The following is a 19,056-nucleotide window of genomic DNA, read 5'->3' on the forward strand; positions in this document are numbered from 1 at the left end:
TAAGTTGTCTGTCAAGTCAAGGCTATTTTATTCACATCCGATGAAGTGATTTTATTTGAATCTCTTTAATATAGACGATGCTGAGTTATTAATAAATTAGCAATGACAAAAAATTATGATACCAATGTATTTTTTTCCATAAGTCCGATATTTTAGTGATTATTGTTTGGTTGTAAGTTACCCACTACAACTATCATGGCAATAAGCCTATGTGTGTGAACTGACATTAGGCTTATGTAGATTTACTGGGTTTTGCTCAATGCTATGTGGAAGAAGCAAGGTAATTTAATAATTATATTACCGCGTGGTGAACCTATGATATTTCATATTTAAACAACTATTGCTTTGTGTTGTTGGCCAGATAAAATTACAGAGAAAAGAAAAACGGACATACGATAATTTTCCAGAAAAATGATAGGCCCACACATCTTCTAACAAGTACAATTTTGTCTGTATTATTTGTGTCTCCTTCAAAAGAATATGTTTACTATACCACCACCCCCCGCCCCCCAATGTTAGATGAAATTTACGCCCATGCCTAATATACTACACACAGTCTACTACAGTGTACTAATACTCTAATAAGAGTTGACATGTAGTTGCAAAGTTACTATAGAAGAATGACCATCGAAATTAAAATGACTGTTTTCTATTTTAATATATTTTAAAATGTAATTAATTCCAGTGATAAAGCTGAATTTTCAGCATCATTACTCCAGTCTTTAGTGGTGTCACATGATCCTTCAGAAATCACTCTATATATAAAAGTATTAATTTCTTAAAAAAATAAAAATAAAAACTTTTGAACGGTAGTGTGCGTGTGGTTTTCTATTAAAAGTTTATCAAATATATAAAGTATATAAAGTTTTCTGGTTCCAAAACAGCACAAGTTGTGGTATCAATGCAGTTCAGGTTATAATGACTATTGGTGTGTTGCACAGCCATAAAACATTTAAATAACCCTGCTGCCTCTCGCTTTATCAAACTTTATCAAACAAAAGGGAACAATGATGCTGCTTTTATTTACGTACAGTATAATGTGCAATAATATCAACCTACGGCTTCAAAACTCCATGCTTCATAATCCATTTTTGTGAGTCATGTTATTTGTGACAAACTCAGAGTCTCCGAGCTCTGGATGCCTCTCCCTTCCATTTCAAACATCACCCTGCCAAAACATCTCGTATCAGAAAAACAAAGGAATAAAATGTGACCTAGTTGAGTCCCACGGCACATCAAACACACATCAGAATCAATGAGCGAAGACGTGTGGCGCATCTGCCAAGAATCGCGAGCATTTTAACTCCGGAGACTCCTGTTGGCCTTAAGACGCAACAGAACCGAAGGCTTCATTTTTTTGAAGGAATCAAGAACTCCCTCTTGTGAGCTAAACCGAGTGGCCCAAGGGCGAGAGTGTTTTGGGAGAGACGAGTTGAATGTTAAAAGCTGTGCTTAAACTCTTCCTTTAATTAATTCTGGGAATAATTATGAAAAGCCCAGTGTGGGTTGGAGTTTAGTGCCTGAGAGATTTAGGTTATCTGGGTGTAGGCCAACTAAAAAACAAAATGAATTTTATATTTTACATCATCAGCCTATGATCCTTTGATTGGATAATGGATTTCACTTTTAACTATTACTGTATTGCATTCATTATTGTAGCCAAAACTAATCCCAGTTGTAATATCCATGAAATTGATATACACTATCAGATTCAGGCTCATAAGATTTCTCTAGTTCAACTTTTTGAAGTTGTGGAGATGCAACCTATGCTGTCAATCTTGTATTGGACCCAAATATCTGGTTTGTAATGGCAGCCAAAGTAAGGCTCTTACCCCTTTTAGGCTGTCATGCGACAACGGTCCTCTCCAAAACTTTGAAGATGAATTCCTGTTTGTAATATTGCCCTGTCATATAAAAATGACAACACAATCTCTTGTCATTGCAGCACTTCGGGCACTGGCCTGCGTTCGATATCTCTCCCTGTAATTTTCTCTAAAGTGGCACTTTAATCAGTCTTATTTCTTTATTTGGGAAAACTGATTGAAATGCTGTTTTATACAATCACAAAATTGCACATAAACACATGGATGCACACGCACACACACTGTCGACTTATGCTTAGATACAGATCTACCGTTCTCTGTTTTTGAAGGATGTCACGCCTCAGCAGTGCATTGTGGGAGGCCAATCAGACCTGTCGTGCCAAGGTTGCCACCCCTGGCCTTACTAATCTCCCCAAACAGATCCGTCTAAAGATCAGGTAAACAAAAGGCCACAGATGCGTGACATTAATTTGGGAATTACACGGATCAGCAGGACCACAAAAACCCAAGGAGACAGGGAAAGTGAGGAAATCTGAATGCAGGCAGTTTGAATGTCTAACTGGAATTTTTTAAAATTTCAAAATCTGTTGTTTCTTTGGGCCTCCTTTATTTGGATCTTTTAAGGGATAGTTCACCTAAAAATTAAAATTCGGCCATCATGTATTCACCCTTATTACTTTATTTATTTGGTGGAACATAAAAGAAGATCTTTCGAAAAATCTTTTTGTCTGACTATTTTTGTCCATATAATAAAAGTCAGTAGGGTCTTCAGTTTTGGCTGAACTATCCCTCTAACCATGGCATCATCAATGTATTGGTTCAGATAGCTGGATGGCACCTGGGTTGGGAGCAAACAAAGGAGTAAAAATGCGTCAACTAAATGGACCGATACATTAATAGCATATGGGAGGATGTGCAAGAGAGAAAATTGGCCTTTTTGGACACAGCAGTTTAAATAAAAGAGGGCAGCATACTGGAAATCAAAGTCTACAAGAAACAAATCAATACCCACTGTTTGATTCTGGTAGCCTACTAGAACAAAGGTTCAAGGTCATTAGAAGACTTCACTTCTGGGGCAAATAATGGGCAAACCAGCTCAGCCTTTTGAAACAAGGAAGCTCAATGCTTCAAAAGACAATTTAAAACTCTGAGCATTGGTTAAACAATTTTTTTTTTTTGCATCGAAACAACAGTAAGAACAGGGGAACAACACATTGTTATCTCATTTTTGGTTCAAGTTCCAGAATTTTATACCCAACCAAAAATGATGTATGCATTCATCCAAACACAACATACAGATGGCTAATATAATAAATGCGGTTTAATCAGTGATTAGTGGTATGTAGTACTGACACTTCTATATTTTAAGCTGTAGCGTACCGTTTCTTGCGTGCCTTTTTCTTCTTAGCCCCCTAAAAAATTGTGATTAGCTCTGTAATCTACACACTGCTTTGTGATTGCCGCAGTCCCCTTTAAACCTCACATGAAAACGGCGGCAGCCTATGATGTCACCACTTGTGCGACCGCGAGTATAAAGGGGTACCTGTGAAATACGCCATCTACTTCTTGTCTGAAGGAGACGTGTGCTGGAATACTGAAAGCATGGCAAAGGGACGCAGTGTCTCGTTCCCTATTCTTAGGGAACCATGGCTACACGTGTAACCTGAGATGTTCCCTTTCAAAAGAGAACTTGCGCTGCGTACCCTAGAAGGCACTATGGGGAATGGAATACCCACGCTGCCATGCTGAAGGGATGAGTGCCCTATTGGCTGAGATAAGTCGAAGGACTCAAAGGAGTCCTCATCCCTAAGGTGCACCAGTAACGATCATAGACTGGAGCTTCTTAAGAGGCCTCAACAGGATGAAAAGAGAGGAAGCCTAATTATGTTTATATTCAGGCCAAGGAGGCTGACAGAGAGTTCAACACTCAGACCTTCTGAGACAGCCATGAAGAGTGGATGCATCAAACAAGAGGCCTAGCAACGCTTAAACCAAAGGGCAGTACCAAGAATGAGCTCAGAAAGAGCTAAATAATTCAGTATAACTGGCCCTCACAGAGAGCCTACAACCTAGTGTACCTTTCCACCTAGTCTAGCTCTAGGAGCAGAAGCCTCAGTATGTTCAACACCCAGGTCAGCTTACCAAGGAGGCTCACAGAGAGTCTAGCTACTTAATATTGCTATCCAGGCATAGCTCTGAGGAGCGGAGGCCTCTACAAAGAGACTCTATAAAGTGAGAGGAGGCCTAAAATCCAAAGTATACTTCACTTTTTACGCATACGCGAGAGTCAACGTACAGTGCACGTGAATCACATTTTGTCATCAGAAGAGTACGCACCGCCGGATTCGGTTTCACTTTATTTTGATGGTCCCTTTAACACATTCTGTTGACTATAAATAACATTGCACCTACATGTCTACTAATTCTCATTAGAGTGTTAGTAGAGTATTAGTAGACTGGTAGGGTTAGGGTTAGAATAAGTTGACATGTACTTGCAAAGTTACTTATAGTCAGTAGAATGTCTGTTGGAGGACCATCACAATAAAGAGTTAGCAGACATTAAGCAGACAGTCTACTGATAATCTAATGAGAGTTAGTTGACATGTAGTTGCAAATTTACTTATAGTCAACATAATGTTCAAAAGGGACCATCAAAATAAAGTGTTACCCCGGATTCTTGTGACCGCACAAGCGCATTCATTTATTTGCTGTATTTACATGGGTTGTAACTTGTGGCGATAAATCGGTTAAAAACTTTGCATGCGTTGAACGCCTGTGTAAAAGAAAGTATAAAAGTCAAAAGAAGTATACTTTGGAAGGCTGTGCGTTCGACTGTGCGCATACGCTTGCGTATGTGTAAAAAAAACGAGGTATACTTTCGGCTTAACAACCCTCCATATGTAATGGAGGGCAGCTAGTAGTTGCTGTGCGAGTAAACCTCACTCATCTGATCTCAAGAGACACTCTAGTGACTGATGCTAGAGGTTGCAGCCTTTAGCCTCCTTGTTAGAGCGTCCGACTCTCATGCCAGCGGACCTGGGTTTGAGTCCCGCTTGGAGCGGGCAGTTCGAACAGGAGGGGTTACATTGGTACCGTGACCCGGATGGGAGTGAGGTTTAGGGAGGTGAGTGTAATGGAGGTCAGCTAGTAGTCGTTGTGCAAGTAAACCTCACTCCTCTGATCTCAAGAGCCATTCTAGCGACTGACGCTAGAGGTTGAAACCTTTAGCCTCCTTGTTAGAGCGTCCGAATCTCATGTCGGCGGACACGGGTTCGAGTCCCGCTTGGAGCGGGCGGTTTGAACAGGAGGGGTTACACATAGAACAGGCAGTAACCAAGGAGGCTCAAAGGGAGCCTAAAGTCTCAGAACTACTGCCGGAGGACCCTTAACATGACGACTCTCTTAAGTGAGAGGAGGCCTCTATTATTTTGTTCTACTAGATTGTGTCATTTATAGCCTTAGAGTAAAGGGACTTGTTTTTGATGTCAATTTGAAGTGGAAAATTGTTAGATTCATGTTCTGCTATATAAAACAAAAAATGAATGGTTTAATATAGGGCAGAGTAAACATATTGCCAATCTAGACATTTACAGTAATTAATACAAGGTTTGTCAATATTCTAAAGTAATAATGAATATGATCTGGTTAGGGAAAATATCTGTAGTAATATAATATATAGTAATATAGAAATATTTACAGTAATATAAGTGTATGAAAAACCATAAAATAGATGTTTAAAATAATCTTATAACTGTCTTTGACGAAGTGAAGCTGCCACTGAAAATGAGTTCATCGCTGCTTTCAGAGTGTTAATCAAGTCACTAACTAAAATTAAACCAAAAGAGATCCTCCTCCTGTTAATAAATTCACTGATAGCATATATTTGCAGATTTACTTGATTACCTGATTTATTAAAAACGAGGGGAAAACATTTATTCCAGCATGGGAATCTCACCCAGGCTGCTCTGCATAGAAAGTATCACTTCTGACTCTGGCCCGGCAACACACTGCATAAATCTAATTTTTCTTAAACTTAAAATGAAGTATTATTTTATTTTATTTTTTTCTTGATGCGCTACACTGAAATGCATTTCGTGAATTAGATTTTACAGAAATGGACTGACAATGACGTGGGTGCGCTGAGGAAACCCCATAAGCTCGGACACAATTCAAACACAGTGGCTCGCAACTCCCACAACGATCCCCAGTCTTTGTGACTGTAAAGAGGTTTAACTTCTGGGAAATCCTGGAACAATTAGTGTTTAGTCAGACATCTGAGCGGAGGCAATCCCTGATTGTTTCCTAAATTGTTGTATGTAAGTACAAACCGAAACGTGTTAACACCAAGCGAGTGCTCTTACTGGGCTTTCACAACTGCTCGTCTTTATATAAATTAAAAGATTTCATTATTACTGCACACTTTGTTTTAAGAAAAGCACTATGTGGTTTAAGTGAATAAGGCAGCACAGACTTTCATGCAAGGTCCTTTCTGGGATATGGCTGTTTACTTGCTCTTCAGCATGTGCCCTGTTCTGTTTGTCTTACTAATGAATTTGGATTTAATTTGCGATCAAGATAACAGGACATGGATGTACTCCTGTCCATTGGAAGTGCTGGGTCAATAGAGATTACAAGATGGAAGTAAGTCAATTATACTAAATGGCATTTTCCATCTGTGAAGAACATCTGTTTTAAAGGTCACATTGGATCTTTAGACATGGTGTTCATCTTGCTCCTGGACATCTACATTTCTGCAGAGGTTATGAGTAATAGAATTACATGCACACCTAAAGGTCTAAACAAAAGCTGTGACTGAAATATTTTGCCTTCGCGGGCAGTAAACAGAAATGTGCCTTTCATGGGTCTTGGGAGTATAAATGTACTGAATGCCAATGGAGGCCTATCTGAAGCCTTTCTCAGCCATCAGCTTTCAACAAAAATATCTTCATTTGTGTTCCGAATATGAACGGAGGTCTTACGGGTGTCGAACGACATGAGGGTGAGTAATTAATGACATAATTTTCATTTTTGGGTGAACTAACCCTTTAAGTCTAAATATCTAAATCAGTGGTTCCCTTTGAGTCATCACGTTCAATGTTACGTCAACGTCGTACATCCAACTTTGACGTAACTTCTGGAACGAGGGTTACATATGTAACTGAGACATTTTCAACTGGAAAAAAAAACATGCTATACAAATAAATGCAACCAATCATATATGTACAGAGGTTAAGATAGCAAAATAAACAAAACTTCCAACTTTTAAAGGGGTGGAGAAAATGCTTTCCATACATTCTATTGTTGATGTTTTAAAGATTTGCAAAATTCCACTGTCACTTGTTTAAAACTAGACAAATCACACATTAGATCCTTATGCAACAACGAAAAACATAGTTTGGGATACCGATAATGAGTTTTGTGCAGTGAATTATTTTGCTCATGTCTGTAATATTGTCACATGTCTGTCTGTTTGGTTTAACTTTTTGTTTAGTTGAGTTTTGATTCTGTCACGTGTTCCTATGCCTTGGTTTCCCGCCACTTGTCTGTTTCCTTGGTTACCCTCGTTAGTCTGGTTCTGTTCAGCTGTGTTAGTCATCATCTGTATCACCTGTGCTTCATTTAATCAGTCATGTGTGATGTGACTGAGGCCTAGTCCACATGTACACGGGTATTTTTATAACTGGATTTTTCCTTCTCCGTTTTAAAAAACAATCGCATCCACACAAGCACCGTTTAAAAAAAATCTGTCCACATGAAAACACAAAACCGCGCTATGATTGGCTGCCTGATTTCCAAATGGGTCCCATCCACGGCACAGATGCACTGAGGGATACCATGGGCTCTGTGAAACCCTTCTACAAGTTTATTTTGGACTCAGTGACAGTAACTGTACACAGGGGCAGGGCCCAAGTTGACTGAAGCTTCACACACTTGCCTTACTATGTTGTATTATTGCATTCTGGCGCCTCTATTCTGCAATACAATAAGATAACTGCGCATGTATCTGTATACATGTGATAAGCGCTGTTAGCAGAGTTATTAAAAGCTACGTCCACCATTGCATAGACTCGACTCATGTAAACAAAGGAGAGAACGGGGCACACTTCGACTTATCAAGCCGATATCTCCGGTTTCACCATCTACACGACAACGCTGTAACCGGAGTTTCTAAAAATCTGGCCAGAGTTTTCAAAAAAGTCCAGTTTCAGTAACCGGATACTGCGTTTGCATGTGGATGAACAGCCAAACCGCGTCGAAAAAGCTGCGGTTTTGAAAATACCCATGTTCGTGTGAACAGGGCCTGATTTTACAGATGTGTTTTAATATTAATATAGTTATTAATATAACCAAATTTGTTTCAGTTATTTAATATACAATATTATATATACATTTTAAAGATTAAGAATTTTTTTTTTAAAATGTTAATCCATTTAAAATATTTATTATTTATTTATATAAAGATTACTTATTAAACGAAAAGATTGAAAAAAATTATTACATAACCACAAAATAGGTGGCAATGTGCATTAAGTAGGTTATGTAAATCGCCATTAAACAAAAGAAGAAGAAGGAAGTAGAATGGTGCGCTCTTTCTTAGAGACTGTTTGCATGCTGAATCATCGATTCGTCGCTCCGTTGAGAATGTCTTGTCTGTTAACCGGGAACATACTCTGAGTTGTCTGAACTTACTACTGGACCAGACTAATTTCATGAAATAGCGTATGTATGACAAGCCAATTCGCTATGCCATTTTGGCGTGCTATCAAGACGCATAATCGTTTTTTAGCGTGTTTATCAACGCTGTTTCATTATATCCCCCTACACTGCTCCTACCCCTAAACCTACCCATCACAGACACACACACTCATACACACACACACAGCCCCTGCCCCTAAACCTACCCTTCACAAGAAACATTCTGCATTTTTACATTTTCAAAAAAACATAATTTAGTATGTTTATAAATCCATTTACATTCACGCGGAATCACGCGGCGTAGACATACACGCGGAGATTATGGTTTGTTTCGGCGTACACATACACGCGGAATCACACGGCGTAGACATACATGCAGAGATTATGGTTCGTTTCGGCGTACACATACACGCGGAATCACACTGCGTAGATATACACGCGGATAGCTCAAAATGTGTACAGATAACACGCCATTTGGCTTTAGAAAGTGGCGTGTATGTCTACGCAAAGTCATGATGTCATGTTGCCTGGACTCGTTTTTGGATCCAGCATACCTCGAGTAAGCAAGGTTTGGGTTAATCAACCGAGACTTTCTGGAATACCCCCCTGTTCTTTCTTTTGATATATTGCGTGTTCAGATATTCATAGAACAAAATATTCTGGTGGTGGCTGGTAACTTTATTCAAAAATGCTGGCGGAGAAAGAGTAAAAAAAAAAAATATATATATATATATATGTATGTATGTTTTAAGAACAAACTCATTTGAGAAGCAATGTTCAATTGACGCAAAGTTAAGGTGCTTGGGAAGCTTTGTGAGATCAGCATTTTTCAAAGTGCCCAAAAATGATGCCTGTTAAGTCACTGACTTTCTGGTCAGTGAGGCAGCAAAGGTTTAAGTGGTGAACAGCATTGCTAAAAGGATCCATCCGCCAGGCCAGCATAAACCAGCCTGGAAGTTCATGTCAGTCTACGTTGGCATTTTTAGCAGGAACTGACACTTTAAACACACTTTCCTTTGTTGGGTTTCTGAGCACTCAACTGGATTCTCAAGGATTCAAAAGTACTTTGTGGAAAGTTTCACAAGTGTTATTCATTTAGCGACGGACACAGAGATTAAATGAACACAATATGCCTTGAACGCTGGCCTTGATTCTAAACACGTTTTCCACTTAAATTAAGTGGGGACAAAGACTGAGCGAGAGAGAGATCCCGTAGAGCGTCTGAAGTACCATTCTCAGAGGTGAGTGGAAAATTTAATCAAAGAGACTGTGATCAGGACACTTTCATGATGTAACACTTTGTAACTTTGACTTGTTGAGAAAACAAACATCCTCCATTTATGTGTACACGTGTTGTAGTGCCAGCATGCAAGATACTGGCAATACTGACATGCTCTTTCAGATAATGACAAATGCATTCATACTTCTAACAGAGAACTCAAAATCTCCTTGGAATGACTTGATGAAAACATTTTCTTTCCTGTGTTGTGTTTTCTATTCAAACAGGATTTTTGGGTGGCTCATCCTTTGTTTTAAAATAGACAATAGCCTTTAGTTTACATCACAGCTGTGAAATATGATTTGCTACTTGTTAACCATTGTGAATAAGTTTGATTAATTGTTTTGAATGTGCACTTGAAGTACTTTTTAAATCTTAATAGGACATGAAAAACTGTACCTGCAGATAACAATATTATTGAAAGGCCACGTACACTTACCTAACTCTTTTAACACACTTAAGTACACTTAAAAAGTAAACTTTGTTATAATGTCAAATTAAAAGTAAATTGTTGTTCTTTATAATCTTTTGTCATGCTTTAAACAAGTACACTTATTCTGATGTGTTGACTAATTTGATTATATTATATTACAAAATTTAAATGCACTTTATTCATCAAAAATGTGTAAATATATTCAAATTCACGACATACAAGTTCGATAAAAATTACATTAAAGTGTAATTTAGTTCACCATACATACTTGTCAGTACATTCAACAGTACACTTTAACCATATTCAATAGAAGTATTTAGGAAATTATAAAAAGATGTACTTGGGATGTAAGTGGGTCAAAAGTTCAGCAATTGCATTTAATATATATTTAAACTGTAATGGCTATTCATTTTGTTGCACATGCAATTAAGTGTCTGAAAACATTACATCCAGTTTGCAGTATATTCTTTTTAAGTATATAATTTCTGTAATAAATACTCTTTTTAAAAGTAGGTAAGTGTACTTGTTTTTCACAAGGGAATTCTAGTAAGATGAAAGTGATATTAAGTTTTCAATTTTTCAAATTTGTTCTCATATTTAGATACGCCCACGAGAGCGAGAGTCATCAATATTTTTGGACTCTTTTCCTGTGCATTTTAATAGTACATATCTTCATATAGACAAACTCACGGAAAAAACAAATTCACAGATTATGAACTGTGCAGTCAATGTGCAGTTTTATAATACTTAAAAGGATTAGTTCACTTCAAAATGAAAATGTCCTGATATTTTACTCACCCCCATCTCATCCAAGATGTCTTTCTTTCTTCAGTCAAAAAGAAAATAAGTTTTTTGAGGAAAACATTCCAGGATTTTCTCCACATCATAGACTTCCATGACAACCAAAATGTTGAAGGTCCAAATCAATGCAGTTTCGAAGGGCTTCGAAGGGCTTCTGAGGCTCTGCGCGATCCCAGACGAGAAATAGGGTCTTATCTAGCGAATCAATTGGTCATTAAATTTTTTTTTTTTTTTTATGAATATACTTTTTAACCTAAATTGCTCATCTTGCGCTGCTCTGCGGCTCGCCAAAACGTCACACTAGACGTAGGTGTAAGTACTGCCCCAAGCGAACGTGCAAGGACCAAGCCTGAGGCACTCCTCTCAGAAACTGAAGCCTCCGCACCTCGATCGCCCCCCCGGTGGTTGGTCCCAGTATAGCTCCTAACCCCCGCCCCTCCATGTATTAGAATGGACGTGAGACACACTAAACAATTAAATTACACTTCAAATAATTGTTTCCTAAAGATGGTTTCTGTCATTTTAGGCAGTTTTTATCACAGTGATTTAATTTCAAGTGTTCGTTTTTTAAATAAGTTTAGTTTTAGAGATTGGAGCTTTAGATTTAATTTCTAAATTTCCATAACTGTTTATTTCACACCATCATAATGAATTGCTCTACATCTGTGAGAGTGTGGGCGGGCTTTTGATAATCACGCATCTACTTCCTGCTCTCTACTGCGCAACTCCGGTCACGAGATCGCTACTGCGCAGACTCGGTCCCAAGATTTCAGAGCCGTGTACGAGCCTACGAAAGCTTCAACTCTGGTCAGCGGAAGTCAATGAAGTCGCGTCGTCCATATTTTTTTACGGTCTATGGCGAGGACTAATACTAATTAGCCTGGCTCAGCCCTCCTACGTACTTCCGCTCAATTTTCCTTCAGTACTACGTCTGGTACTGCTGTATATGCTTAGGTTTTCTCCCGAACAATTTTTTACCGGTCCAATCAGCGAATAGAGGGAGTGGCTGAGAGCGATGACATTGATGTCGTGCCCTAGTTTGAGTTGAAGTTCAGTAATGGCGGCGGTGAAAGATGTGAGTTTGTGGCACCGCTGACGAATGTCCAGAAGTTAAAGCCGGAGTGTGGCGAGGTGGATGAGCGAGCGAGATCAGTGTGCGTGATTGAGAATGAGACACACCGGTCTCGAGTCCTCTCATTAGGGAACACGGAGGCATATAAGCACGAGCGACGCCGGTGAAGGACGAGAGAGGACCAGGCCTGGATTTTAAATTGTGTTTTGTTTACGTTTTGTTATGTATGTGCGCGGCAGCGCGTGAGGGGCTGCCGCTTTTACTTTCATTTGGTGTTTATTATTTGATTAAAAGTTGTTAAACGTTCGCCGGTTCTCGCCTCCTTCTTCCCTGAACAAACGAACTTCGTTACACGGAGCAAGAACAATAACTGCTGAGTTTTGTTGGTAGCCATGATGTTGTGGTCCTGGAAAAGTCTTTTTCAGCTCGCTCCGTTAGTGGTGAAGGAGTTGGCTGAAGCCGTCTGTCTCCCACCACCCACGAAAAAAACCCAGGCTGAATTACCGACTGCTTTTGACAAACACCAAGGTCGTGTGGTAATGTAATTGCTGTCCGAATCCACATCTCTGAGTTTTCAGGAATATATCACTTCAAAATTCACTGTTTATATCCTTTTTAGACCCCTGCAGAGCACCGTACGGTTGCGTGCGCTATAATTTGGATGCATTTCTAGACTTGTATTTCTTTAAATGCTGGCAAGTGTTTACAAGACCAAAATATTTCATCACCGCTCAAAAAATAAAAGAAGAAAAGCACGTAAACATTTGAATTGGGCTATTATTTATGGCAGCATTTATTCTTATCATACCAAGCATATGACATTTTATTTACAGCATATACAATCATGTTATGATTGCAAGAGATATGCACCACGAGAGCAGCGCGTTCCGATCACAAAACTATAAAGATTAGATTTTATAGATAAAGATTTTATCACTGACACTGAGGTGGTGGGACTGCACAGTTAATGTGAGAATCAAAGGCGAACAGCGCGTGACATACGTCACGACCAAACATTAGCGATTGGTTAGGCAGATCCAGAGTGACTCTTGGCAGATCCAATAATTTTAAACTTCAACAGAGTACCCGCCTTCAAAGAAGTAAACGCTTGTCAATGGAGAGTGGCCAGACTCTATGTACAAATGAAATGTACGAGAGTCTGGTAAGACCAGGCTAAATACTAATGCCCTTTACCAAAAAACACTCCATCTTCAACTTCAAAATCGTCCGACATCATTGTTTTACCTTTTTTTTTTTGTTAAAGGGCATTTGTATTAGTCTTCGTATATGTGTACTTTGTAAACATGGGGGCGGTACTTCTGCCTACGTCTAGCGTGACGTTTTCGATGTGATTACGCAATCACTGACGTTGAAAATGACAGATAGTTTCACTAGATAAGACCCTATTCCTCATCTGGGATCACACAGAGCCCCTGAAGCCCTTTGAAACTGCATTGATTTGGACCTTCAACATTTTGGTTGTCACGGAAGTCAATGGTGTCGAGAAAAATCCTGGAATGTTTTCCTCAAAAAACTTAATTTCTTTTCGACTGAAGAAAGAAAGACATGAACATCTTGGATGAGATGGGGGTGAGTAAAATATCTGGACATTTTCATTTTGAAGTGAACTAATCCTATAAGTCTTTAATGCTTCTAGTGGCACAATATTCCCTCTGATAAAGCAATATAATTTCTCTTCAAGAGAAATTACTTCAAGTAATACCCTTTCAGTGGAGTAGGACTTGTATTATTGGTAGGCAGATGCTGTACCTTTATAATCAATAGTCCTCACTCTCTAGCCCTTTTAACACAGCGCTGCACAAACTTCTTCAAAAGCAACTTTTAAGCTCTAGGTGTGCGCTTTATTGAAAGATTCTCAGCGACACATCTTTGGCTGGGTAATGCTCCGTATGTTGGACGTGAATGTAAATTGATCTAGATTAAACTGGCGTAGATAAAAATGAGGCATTAAAAATTCATTTCCTAAACACAATTAGAACCAAGACACTCATTTGACATGAAACTAGAGAATGAGAATTCAAAGAATTCAAAACAGACACCATGTTTGATAGATTTTTCTATTTCCACCACACTAAATATTTGCACATTTCACACCAAACTCACTGATATATAATAACAATCCGTCCAATACTATCCTCTTGGACTCTCCAAACGTCTCCCTTCTCTCCATCTGTCAGGACTATGAGATCCATAAATATGCCACAGCTTGTTCTGATATGTTCATTAATTTCCTCCTGTAGGCAGTTTAATGAATGAACACAGACATGGGTCCTAAAACTTTTAATTTGAAGAAAAATAACCATTTAAACTGAACTCCCACAGAGGAGTATTTCTGAATTTACAGAATTTTAGTCATTAAAAAAAATTATTGACCCCAAGAAACAAACAATATTTTTAACTTAATTAACTGAAATGTCTGGTGTTGTATAATTAAACACCAACTTATTTTTAAAAAGATCACTTTACATAATGACAAATATTAAACATATGTATGTATTTAGCAGAGGCTTTTATCGAAAGTTCATAGAGACCTCAGCTGATAAAAGAACCAAAAAAGACACCATAAAAGTAGTTAATATGATGCACTATATTCAAAGTCTTATGAAGTAGTATAATAGATTTGTGTAAGGAAAAAGGCACCATTTATGTAGGTTATCCTTTGCGATGTGTACAGACATCTCAGTGACCAGCAAATATATTTAGCCTGACACATTAATGCCTCTGAGTCTACCTGACACACATGCTGGAAAAGATTTCTTGAGCTGATTTACACCCAACCTCTTTCAACCAGTGACCAGGTGAAAGCTTCAGACTGAAGTCTTGATTTCTCGAAAGGCCTAATTGACATCTCTGAAGGCCTAATTACTTTGCATCAGTCTCAGCATTCAACCTGCCTTGAGTCTTACATTAACATGCTTGACACTAACTCATGAACTCACACAGACACACCAAGAACTGTAAGTGCATGTTTTAGAGAGAGCTTACATGCAGAACAGACAGAAAATATACTTAAAGTACGTAGAAGGACTATTTGTAAAAATATTTGATCCATATATTTATCTAATGTTTTTTACTCTACAGCAACCACAACACTACAAAACAGAACCTGGTCCAGAACCTGGTCCTAAAGGAGACCAGTTATGCAAAATTCACTTTTATAAGGTGTTTGAACACAGATGTGTGTAAACAATCAGCCCATAATGGTAAAAATACACCCACTCCTTTTTTTTCATAAAGAGTCTCAAGCGAGCGGTTCCAGATTTCCCTCTACTCATGCGTAAAACGATCTGCCCTATTAGCATATATTATTAGTGAGCCATAACAGTCCGCCATTTCCGTTTCCCTCTTGTAGCAGCAGGAGATATATACAATGTCTGTGCAAAAATAAAATTCACACGTTCTGTTATTGGATGTACCAATGAACATAATAGTCTCCGTAGACTCCCGGCATCTGAGCCACTGAGGACACCATGGTTGAATTTTACTTATGAAGAAAATGTGCCTAAGAAAATTTTTTAGTAAATGATTTTATGCCGGATTGCTTCTCAAACGAGGGTCAGTTGTTTCTGAATGATTTTTAGATCACCATGCTAGTCGATTAGTTGAATCAACTTAACTCCTCAACAACTACATTAATTCATCCACTAACCTTTCAGAAACATCCAGTTTCATACAAAAAATTGCAACTTCTTCCTGAGTCTCTCCATTAGTGTCTGACTTTGGCTCAAACATGTAACTGAACACTAGCCTAGAAATCTAGACGCACCCTAGCGGCAGCAAATCTAATTTGCAGCCAGGGTCGTCTAGCAACTCTCTGTTGACGTGCGAGCTGGAAAAATCAAACTCTGGTCAGGCCAATCACATCGTGTATAGAGTCGGTGGGCGGGCTTAACATAATGACCGCAGAGTTGCCGCGGTTCCGAGTGCTACTTGTAAACAAAGCAGCTGCCGAACCGCGGTCTTTCGAATCGGCTTTGGCCGCGACTCTGGAAGACTTGGAGTTAAGCTTTTCTTTGAGAAAAGAACAAAGAATGGCACTGAAGTCCTTCTTAAGAAAGGAAGATGTGTTAGGAGGTTTGCAGACCGGATACGGCAAAAGTTTAATCTATCAACTAGCTCCGCTTCACCTTCTTTGTTGCTCTGGTTGGTTGTAGCACTATCCTATTGCGTGCAGAGGGAATTTGAAAAACAACCGTTTGTCCCACCCCTCAGATTGAGCCCTGCCAATGGTTGGTTCCCAGACCCAACATCTTGATGGCTTGTCAGGCTAACTGAACCCCACTACTGACAATTTCTGACATTTTGGCTCAGTGAGATTTTTCCAGTTTTGTTGTTGCCGGAGTATCCGAAGCAGGAGCTGTAAAGGCACAGTCCTTTTCTGGAAAGGGGGCTGGGAGCAGCAGCTCATTTGCATTTAAAGAGAAACTATGTGTTTTTGCCCACACCCAAATAGGGTCAAATTGGACATACTACAGTATAATAAATGATCCATGGGTATTTTGAGCTGAGATTTCACACACACATTCTGGGGACACCAGAGACTTATATTACATCTTGTGAAAAAGGTCATAATAGGTCCCCTTTAATAACACTTTAAATGAACAGTGGTTGGTCACTTTACACGCCAACAGACGGCCTCTTCCTGTGGGTGTTTCTTGGCTGAAATGAGATGCAATGTGGCGAGAGTACTAGTTCTTTCAGAGTCAGGATGAGGGAAATACAGCCTCTAATACACATAAAACATCTTTATGTGGGTGTGTGATGTTTGTGGTGACAGGTGCTATTTAGACACTGGCTGTGATATAGAATCATTTACATAAATGTCAAGCACATTGTACATATAGTTATTTTCTTCCAAATACTGTGGGTGTATTTTGACTTTCTGACTTTGAAAAAAATATACACAGCCCCTGTGAGAACTGTACCAGCCCTTCCATGTTTACTATTTACAGACTTTTCAACGTGGCAATTTTTGGGGTTGACTTGCGTTAGCTGGGAGGATAGAATACTATGGAATTAAATGCACTCAAAAATCTTGTACACTAACGTCCAAAAGTTTGGGTTCAGTAAGATTTTTTTTTTTTTTTTAAATGCTCACCAAGGCTGCATTCACTTGACCAAAAATACATAAACACAGTAATACTGTGAACTTTATTACTGTTCTCTATTTTAATATTTTTTAAAAATTTAATTTATTCCTGTGATATCAAAGATGAATTTTCAGTTCTGATTTGCTGCTCAAGAAACATTTCTTATTTATCAATGTTGAAAATGATTTATTTCAACAACAACAACAACAAAAAAGTCAATGTCCCTAAACTTTTGAACAGTAGCGTACATTTATAAAATTTAAATGTAGTCTAATGTAAATGAAATTCCATTCCAGTGAAAGTTTCTAAAGATTACATCAATGCACCATAAATTCATTCAAACATTTAGTTTGAAAATTATTAATTCAGGACTGAAAAAAGTGGTTGTCTTTATGAGTGATTCAGTGAATCATTTACTCAACCAATTTGTTCAAAATCACTGATTTATCCATTCATGAATGGCATTGCTGTGTTGTTCTGAGATATGCAACTGTATATTCCGCTTTTGGGAACTATTTCTGTTGGCAGAGCAAAATAGAAATAGTTACTGTAAACACTCACAAGATGGATTCATATGCATATTCCATCAAGTCTCACCCCACATTTTTCTCTAGGTGAAAAAGTAATTTGTACGTTAGGGAGGAAAAGACTATTGCAACTTCCCTTCCATGCCGACTTTAAATATATGGGCTATTGGTGATTAAAATGGGCTATTAAAAACACACTGCTCAACCACTATACAATTTGTGACAAATGTAACTTATAAAGATTTTTTGTATTTTAGAAGCCCCCCATGGGGAATAAATCTTCACACATTTTCAACCAGAGATGCTTCTACTGTGAAGTACAGAAGTAGTGGAGTGAGGAAGAGAAGAGAGAAGTGAGCAGCTTGAGAAGAGAGAGTGTGATAATTAACAGTACAGTGAGAGATCAACAGAGAGAGGCTGTTGGAAAATGAGGTCTAATAATATGTATGAAAAGTCAGGATGGAGAGAGGTCAAGATACAGTGAGAGAGAGTTTGTGTAGCACTGAGGTAAATGTGGGAGTGTTCAAGAGCTACGAGAGAAACAGACTTTGTGGTGAGAGGATGTGCAACTTTGAGCCAGGATTCATTAAAAATGAAGCAGAAACTTTCTTTTGCGGGTCTCTGTGGAATCACAAAGAGAGGTAGCAGTGGAATGAAGGGTATGAGAAAAGTAAGACAACGGCTCTGTTCCAGAACCTAGTCAGCTGTTTACCTAGACAGTATTTTAAGGCACTATACGCATGTTTGGCCATATTTCCAGAATGCACACATACATACACACATATATATATATTTTTTTTTTTACTAGTGGCTGCAGGACACTATAGTTCATTAATGTAAGTGAGGATAGCAAAATAAACTGCGACAAACATTATACCCAAAAATTCTTCATACAGTGGACTACCAGTAAAATTTATAAAAATTTGGAACCAAAATTATTCAGACACTTTGACCTGACCTTGTTTTGCTTAAGTGTTTTTAATGTGACCTTTTACACCACAGACTGAACAAAATTAAGCATTGTTTGGTCATTGGTTGACCCAAATTGGTATTATCTAATTGTGTACTTAAATTTAATAGCTGACAGTTGATTGGTTGATTTTAACCCATTACATACCTTTCTATCAAAGCATTATCTATTTCTATCTGACATTATCAAGTTGAATTTGTTCTGACATATGCTCTTGTCATATTTTATTACCATTTTCTAAACTATAGCGAATAAACTGTGAAAATGTAAGAAACTGTTGACAGTGTCTGAATAAATTTTGGTTGGACTGTATATGAACCACTCCTTTAACTACTTTACATTAT

This window comes from Gobio gobio, assembly GCF_949357685.1.
Source record: "Gobio gobio genome assembly, chromosome: 20".
NCBI classification, from domain to species: domain Eukaryota; kingdom Metazoa; phylum Chordata; class Actinopteri; order Cypriniformes; family Gobionidae; genus Gobio; species Gobio gobio.